The sequence below is a fragment of the Muntiacus reevesi genome, chromosome 1 (assembly GCF_963930625.1).
Source record: "Muntiacus reevesi chromosome 1, mMunRee1.1, whole genome shotgun sequence".
Classification (NCBI taxonomy): domain Eukaryota; kingdom Metazoa; phylum Chordata; class Mammalia; order Artiodactyla; family Cervidae; genus Muntiacus; species Muntiacus reevesi.
In genome coordinates, this window is record NC_089249.1 from 96,479,108 (window position 1) to 96,488,528 (window position 9,421).

Below are 9,421 nucleotides of genomic sequence, written 5' to 3' on the forward strand. Positions count from 1 at the left end.
TTTTCAGCCCTCAGCTTTCAGCTTATTCATCACAGTATTCAGCAAATATTTACTCAGCTTTTGCTATGTATTAGAAACTGTTCTCTCTGTGTGTGTGGCTCAGTCGTGTCCGACTCTTTGCGACCTCACGGACTGTAGCCCACCAGGATCCTCTGTCCGTGGAATTCTCCAGGCAAGAATACTGGTGTGGGGTGTCATTTCCTTCTCCAGAGGATCTTCCCAACTCAGGAATTGAACTCGCATCTCTTGTGTCTCCTGTGTCTCCTGCATTGGCAGGCGGGTTCTTTACCACTGGCACCACCTGGGAAGCCCTAGGTGCTGGGAATATAGTAATGAGCAGGACGGAACACAGTCCTGCCCTCCTGGAATTCAATTAAAATAAATAAGAACGATATCAGTGAGGAGAATTCAAAGCAGGGGAATGTGAGAGTGACTGAATGACAACTCTACACTGAGTGTCAAGGTAAGGCAGGCCACTCTGAGAAGACAGTATTCAAATTGAAATTATAAAAAAGAGACAACTTTCCAGCACAGCTCAGGGAAGAGCACATTAGGCAGAAGGAAACATCCAATGCAAGGACTAAATTTTAATATGAGGACTATGTGTGTTTGAGAAGCTGGAAGGAGGCTGAGGACAGCCTACAGTTCCAGTAGGCCTTTGTAAACCAGGGAAATGTGTTTGGGCTTTATTTGTTTAAATGTTATAGAAGCCAGTGAGAGATTTTAAACTTGGGAATAACTTCATCTGTTTATATATTTTTTTAAAAAGTACTATGGAATAAATCTAGAATTTGAGACATTCTATAAGACAACTAGCCCAGACTCTTTGTAAGCATTATTGTTTACAAAAAACAGACCAGGAAAAGTTCAAGAATCTTGATGGGGTTCTAAATCAGAAGTGGGTAGGGGATAGAGAGAGAAAAAGAGAGTTGAAGAAAAGTGACTATAAAAGACATTTGAAAAGCAACTGGGAAATTTTCAATATAGACTGTATATTAGACAATATTATGGAATTACTGTTCATTTTCTTACATATGACATGGAATTATGGCTATATAGAAGAATTTTTTTATTTTTAGAAGATGCAAGCTGAAATATTAAGGGTAAAGAGCCATGACTTCTGTAACTTACATTCAAATGGCTCAGCAAAAGAGAGAGAAACAAAAACCAAGTATTAACAATTGGGTCTAGATAAAGATATATGGGGAGGGGTGTGTGTGTGTGTCTAGATAAAGATATATGGAGGTGTGTGTGTGTGTGTGTGTGTGTGTGTGTGTGTGTGTGTGTGTGTAGGGCTTCCTTAGTGGCTGAGTGGTAAAGAATCTATCTGCCAGTGTAGGAGATGCAGGTTCAATCCCTGGATCATTCGGGAGATCCCCTGGAGAAGGAAGGGGAAACCCACTCCAGTATTCTTGCCTGGGAAATCCCATGGAAAGAGAAGCCTGGTGGGCTACAGTCCACAGGAGTAGCAAAAAATTTGGACACAACTTAGCAACTAAACAACATTGTAGATAGATAGATAGATACTATTCTTGCACTATAACTATACTATACATGTATAAGTATATATGTGTATATATATACTATATAGTAATTTGGAAAACTCAGCAGTGGCCACAAGACTGGAAAAGGTCAGTTTTCATTCCAATCCTAAAGAAAGGCAATGCCAAAGAATGCTCAAACTACTGCACAATTGCACTCATCTCACACGCTAGTACAGTAATGCTTAAATTTCTCCAAGCCAGGCTTCAGCAATACATGAACCATGAACCAGTTCAAACTGGTTTTAGAAAAGGCAGAGGAACCAGAGATCAAATTGCCAACATCCGCTGGATCATCGAAAAGGCAAGAGAGTTCCAGAAAAAACATCTATTTCTGCTTTATTGACTATGCCAAAGCCTTTGACCGTGTGGATCACAATAAACTGTGGAAAACTCTGAAAGAGATGGAAATACCAGACCACCTGACCCACCTCTTGAGAAACTTGTATGCAGGTCAGGAAGCAACCGTTAGAATTGGACATGGAACAACAGACTGATTCCACATAAGAAAAGGAGTACATCAAGGCTGTATATGTCACCCTACTTATTTAACTTATATGCAGAGTACATCATGAGAAACGCTGGGCTGGATGAAGCACAAGCTGGAATCAAGATTGCTGGGAGAAATATCAATAACCTCAGATATGCAGATGATACCACCCTTATGGCAGAAAGTGAAGAACTAAAGAGCCTCTTGATGAAAGTAAAAGAGGAGAGTGAAAAAGTTGACTTAAAGCTCAACATTCAGAAAACTAAGATCATGGCATCTGGTCCTATCACTTCATGGGAAATAGATGGGGAAACAGTGGACACAGTGTCAGATTTTATTTTGGGGGGCTCCAAAATCACTGCAGATGGTGATTGCAGCCATGAAATTAAAAGACGTTTACTCCTTGGAAGGAAAGTTATGACCAACCTAGATAGCATATTAAAAAGCAGAGACATTATTTTGCCAACAAAGGTCTCTAGTCAAGGCTATGGTTTTTCCAGTGGTCATGTATGGATATGAGAGTTGGATTATAAAGAAAGCTGAGCACTGAAGAATTGATGCTTTTGAACTGTGGTGTTGGAAAAGACTCTTGAGAGTCCCTTGGATTGCAAGGAGATCCAGCCAGTCCATCCTAAAGGAGATCAGTCCTGGGTGTTCATTGGAAGGACTGATGTTGAAGCTGAAACTCCAATACTTTGGTCACCTGATGCGAAGAGCTGACTCATTAGAAGAGACCCTGATGCTGGGAAAGATTGAGGGCAGGAGGAGAAGGGGATGACAGAGGATGAGATGGTTGGATGGCATCACCGACTCAATGGACATGGGTTTGGGTAAACTCCAGAAGTTGGTGATGGACAGGGAGACCTGGTGTGCTGGGATTCATGCGGCTGCAAGGAGTCGAACATGACTGAGCGACTGAACTGACTGACTGATAGTATTACACACTATTCTTGTACTATACTATTCGTATATTATTGTTTTACCTTTTCTGGAAATTTGGAATTTTTCAGAATGAAAAATAGGAAGATCACTTTGTAGACTTCCATTTCTGATAGTAATGAAACAGTCCCACTCTCAGACTGAAAGCAACTTAAAATGGTTTTAAATATTTTTTAAAAAAATAGAAAATTTGTTAATAAGCTAGCATGAAAGTAAGGACTGATTACTCAGAAGCCAAAAACTAGTAAGAGATAAGTAGAATGCTGAAACCAAGCTTTGTCTTGGCTAAACCAGATGAATTTGAGTTTTAGTTGTCATGGTCTCATGAGGCATAGAAAAAAGAAACAAAGGCCAGATTCCTGCCAAGATGAGAAATTTCATAAGAGACTCCACACATAAAGCCAGGATCCCCCGGAAGGCCTCTTAAACCTTTTTCCAGAAGACTACAAGAGAAAGTTGCCTATAAGCAGCCTTACGGTAGGATGGAGGGGAAATACCTCCTCTGAGACTTTTTTTAAACCAGAGTCAATAATCTCCTGTACCTGGGTTGTCTGAAAAAACTCAAGCACATAATTTACCTTAAAGTGGTTTCAGGTTGGTGGTACTCTCACATAGCTGGCAAAGGTAAACCAGGTCACATTTAGAGAAATCTAAATGCTATAGGCTGAATGTCTGTGTCCCTGCAAAATTCATGTTTAAACTTAATCCTCAGTGTGATGGTATCTGGAGATAAGGCCTCTGGGTGGTAATTAGTCCTAAGAGTGGGGCCCTTGTGAATGAGAATAGAGCCTTTATAAAGAAGACCTCAGAGAACAACCTCAGCCCTTCTACCATGTGAAACAAAGTGAGATGATGGCCTTCTATGAATCAGAAAACGGGCCCTCACCAAACACTGAGTCTGCCAGTACCTTGATCTTGGATTTCCAGGCTTCAGAACTATGAGGAATAGGTGTTTTATTTCTATAATGGTATCTTACTTTATGGTATTTTGTCAACCCAAGTTGACTGTAACACCAACTTAACCCATATCCCAAACATTTCTATAGAAAAACTTCCAAGAAATGTGAACTCTCAGTCAAATCACAAATCATACAAAGAGACAAGACATCTTGTACAAGAATTAACAGGAAAAAAAAAACAAACCCAAAAGTGAATAAAAAAATCTCAGATAACAGAATCAAATACATAAAGACTTTAAAACTGGAATTGATTATAGCCATGGATTATAAATAAGTGTGTTTAATATGATTAAAGAAAATAACAACGTTCTGCAAAAATTGAATGGCAGGTTTAAAAAAATCTAGGCTTTAAAAAATTTTTTTAATCCATAATAATTAGAATTTAAGATTCACTGACAGGTTTAACAGCAGATTAGACATGTGGAACAGAATCAGCAAATTGGAAGATAGAACTGAACTAGTTTTTTCATATAAAAGAATCACAGAGGGTAGAGTGAGAAGATCTAATACATGTCTGATTGAAATTCTAAGATGAGAAAAGAAGCAGGTAACACTTCCAGCAGGATTAAAAAAAAAAAATTAAAAAAAAATTAAAAAAAAAAATTTACACCTAGACATGAGATAATGAAAATGCAGAGCATTGAAAACAAAGAAGTAACCAACCGTAAAACCATCGAGAGAAATGACCAATTACCTCCAATGGAACAAAAATGAGGCAGACATGTGACTTTGCAACTGCAAAAAAAGTAAACCAGAAGAAGAATATCTTTGGTGTTATGGTCAGAGAAAATGACTGTCAGTCTCAAATTATTTAATCAGTGGAAATATCTTTCAAAAATGAGGATTAAATAAAGGCATTTTCAGGTGAACAAAAACTGAGTTTGCCATTACAGAGCCTCACTGACTGAAGCTGTGTGGGTTCTCCATCGAGAAGGAAAATGGTCTTAGATGGATAGCTAAGGATGCAGGAAGGAAATGGTGACTGTATAAAGTGGTAAATATTAATAAACACATATAAACAACTATTAATTGATGTCATTTTTCTTTCTCACTTTGTAAACTCAATCAGTCTTCTATTCAAGAACATGTAGGTTGAGGTTCCTACTGTGTGGCAAACACTCTGCAGGGTACTAGGAAAACAGCAATGGTGTTCTTACTGCACATTTCTAGATGACCCCCTGAAACACAGGCTTCCTTGACCATTTTCCAGTGCCTTGCAGAAGGAAGAGAGCAATGAGTGTGTATAACCTTAAACCTGCTGGGTTTTCAGGATAGATCAAGATCAAGCTTAGCTTTTATTTTTTTTTAAAGCTGAAGTTGGATAGCTGGACTTTTCTCTGAGTTATAAATGACACCACTGAATCAACACAAATTTGAATAAGCAGGTAGATAACACCTGTTGCTTCCCTTTCCAACAAATCTATCAAAGAATAACAGTGCTCCCTTTACTGAAAGAAAGTCAGAATGATGGGTGTGGAGGTTCCTCAGCAAGAATGTAGGCATGGCAGCTCTACCTTTTGGAATAAAAGAGAAAAAATTAAGGGGAAGGAGCTTTTAAAGGAACACCTAAGAAAAGGGGCATGGGAAGGAGACCTCAAAATGTAGGAGGAAACAACCTATAAACAGGCTTAATCTTTGATCTGAAATGGAGAGTTAATCAATCAATAATAATAGCTAAGATTAATTGATGCTAAATATGCACCAGGCACAGTTCTAAGCACTTTACATGCTTAAGGATTATACCTGTACCTTGACTGACATAAGGACTAAATGAATTAATACATGTAAATTGCTTAGGCCAATACCTAGTGCATATAAATACTATATACTTTTTGTTATTACTATTGTTTTAATTACTGTTTAATCTTCACAGCAACCCTATGAAGTAGGTACTAATATTAACCCCATTTTACAGAATATAAGGTTGGCTTCCCTAGAATCATATCCTGAGACAGGGATTTAGATCCACAGGATTTATTGAGACCTCTATAGGAGGAACCTATAAAGAGAGCAGTGAAAGGGATAGGGAACAGAAAAGAGCAGAGCAAGAATAACTCCAAGGAAATCTTAGCCTTGGTCTGATTCATAGACAGAGGGCTCTAGAGTCTAGAGCATAAACCTCACTTTAGAGAAGGGAGCTGACTTTTTGTTCCCTCTATCGGGATGGGCCGAAATGTAACTTCCCCAGGTATGGCAGCTCCCTCTAGTGCAAACTCCACAGAGAGGAGAGCAGCTGTAATCCTTAGGAGACAGTCTCACAGCAGCTGGGAGATGTTTATTTAGTAAAGGGCCTCTGAATAGGGCCTCTATATAGCACCCACCACAGCTGGTAAATAGCAGAGCCAGTATAGTCTCTCCCTATACTACCTCTTGTGAAGTCAAAAGGAAAATGGTAAATGGAGACATATGTGACTGACAAAGGGTTAGTACTAAATACTTAGTATTTAAAGAGCTCTTACAATGAATGAAACAACCCAACAGGAAAAAGAAAGGCAACAACCTGATAAAAAGGCAAATGACAGGGGCCAACACTTTACAATGGAAATTCAAGAAACCACAATGAGCCCACAAATGAAATTCAGCTTCACTAGTGTTTCAATAAATGTAAATTAAAACAATGGGACATCTTTTTTGCCTATTATATTGCAGATTTGAAAGGATGATAATACTGTTGGTGAGAGTACGTGAAATTACTCCTTTCATGTGCTGCTGTTGGGGCTGGAAATTGGTATTATCATTGTGGAGGGAAATTCTGTAATACATATAAAAAACCTCTGTACATCTTGACCAAATAATTCCATTTTTAGGACTTCACATAAATGACTGGACAAGTGCACAAAATAAATGAACCAGATGTTCATTACATTCACTACACAATCATTTTTAATGTGGAAACATTAGACATAACTTACATGTCCCAAAGGACTGGTGAAAACAGTTCTTATTTAATCCATATAATGGAATATCATGTAGCCATTAAAAGTTATGGCTGGTAGGCAAAGAAAGATATTCTCAATGTATTGGATTGAGTTCCTTAAAGACCATGTTATGGACTTCTCTGGTGGTGTAGTGGTAAAGAGTCCCCTTGCCAATGTAGGGGACACAGGTTCCATTCCTGGTCCTGGAAGATTCCACATGCCATGGAGCAACTAAGCCCATACTCACAACTACTGGAGCCTGCAAGCTCCAAGTTCTGCAAGTCAGAACTACTGAGCCCATGCATTGCAACTACTGAAGCCCACGTACCTAGAACCTGTGCGCCATAACAAAAAGAAAGCCAATGAAACGAGAAGCCTGAGCCTCTGCAAAGCAAGGAAGATCCAGTGCAGACAAAAATAAATAAAAAATTTAAAAAGAGCATGTACTATAGAACTATAAATATTAATATTTTCTAACATTTTATAATATGTTCATTACTTTTTAGTTACTCTTGTAATAAAATAACTGGTCATATTGTGGATAAGAGATAAATGAGCAAACTACTGAAATAATGCACAAATAAAGAAATAAAAATGGCCAATAAGCATATGAAAAGTGTCCAACCACACCAGTTATCAAAGTACTTCAAATTAAAACAACACTGAAACTACTTTTTTGACAAAGATTTTTAAATTGTTACTATTTAGTGTTGTAGAGTATATATAAACATATCACTCCCAGGTTGTTGATGAGAATATATGCCTTTTGAAACTAATTTAGTATACATAAAGAGCACTAACATATTTACACTCTGTCCTAATACTTTCTCACCTAAGAATTATTTCAAGAGGAAATAATTTAAAATACAAGCAAGAATGTTTACTGTTAGGTTATTTTAAAACACTGAAAAACTGAATACAACATAAATGTCTGTCATTAGAGAAATGATTACAGTATAGCTATAGAGTGGATATAACTATTTTTTTAAAGGTGCTTATTTCAAAGTTTTTAATAACACAGGGAAATATTCTTGGTGTTAAGTGAAAGAAAGCATGTTGCAAAACTGTTTGTATATTATGACCCCAACTATATAAAACATGTGACTCAGACAGTAAAGAATCTTCCGGCAATGCAGGAGACCTGGATTTGACTCCTGGGTCAGGAAGATCCCTTGGAGAATGAAATGGCAACCCACTCCAGTATTCTTGCCTGGGAAATCCCATGGATAGAGGCGCTTGGAGGACTGGAGTCCACGGAGTTACAAAGAGTCTGACACAACTGAGCTACTAACACTTGAAGAAAGAATTTGCAGCATTCTGACTCTACAGTTTTTGCTACTTTTGCATTTTTTATTAAAGAAAAACAGAAAGGAATATTTTAAGTTTAAAAATGAAGGAAAATTACTATGGATTCGTATATCCCCTCCATATAATTTCTGTCGTTTATCGAGCCCATCTTTGCATGACATGTTCCCTTGGTATCTCTAATTTTCTTGAAGACATCTCTAGTCTTTCCCATTCTATTGTTTTCCTCTATTTCTTTGTACTGATTGCTGAGGAAGACTTTCTTATCTCTCCTTGCTATTCTTTGGAACGCTGCATTCAAATGGGAATATCTTTCCTTTTCTCCTTTGCTTTTCACTTCTTTTCACAGCTATTTGTAAGGCCTCCTCAGACAGCCATTTTGCTTTTTTGCATTTCCACACAGAAATGGTATGTGTGGAGTTGGTATGGATGTGAGTTGGACTATAAAGAAAGCTGAGCGCAGAAGAATTGATGCTTTTGAACTGTGGTATTGGAGAAAACTCTTGAGAGTCCCTTGGATTGCAAGGAGATCCAGCCAGTCCATCCTAAAGGAGATCAGTCCTGGGTGTTCATTGGAAGGACTGATGTTGAAGCTGAAACTCCAATACTTTGATCACCTGATGTGAAGAGTTGACTCATTGGAAAAGACCCTGATGCTGGGAGGGATTGAGGGCAGGAGGAGAAGGGGACGACAGAGGATGAGATGGCTGGATGGCATCACCGACTCGATGGACATGAGTTTGAGTAAACTCTGGGAGCTGGTGATGGATAGGGAGGCCTGGCGTGCTGCAGTTCATGGGGTTGCAAGAGTCGGACGCGACTGAGCGACTGAACTGACCTGACCCCCTCCATGAGGGCACGTCTCTGTCATTTCCTTCTGGTGGCTTTGTATAAGAATTACTTAGACATGAAATGGGATTAATAGCTTAGGAGTGAGAGGATCACAGAGTTTAGGAGTCTGGCGGGAGTGAGGGAATGCATCCTAAGCTGGGATGCCCAATCATTTCTGGACTGAGGGGGCTGCAGGGTGCCAAACTTTTTCTCTTAAATTCAGGACAGGATTGGTAAAGGCAGGTGAGTTTGGCAACCTTCAGGGCTTGTGGAAGAAAGAAAGTAAGTGTAAGAAGCCTGTCTGAGAAAGAGAAGTGGTTCAGGGCTTTAAACAGGAAACATACTGTGGTCTCTTACAGAGCTAATTCCTGGGGTTCTCTAAAGTTGCGATAGATGGTTAGTATTGTAGCATAATAGTTCTGGAGTCTGCCTGTTAGC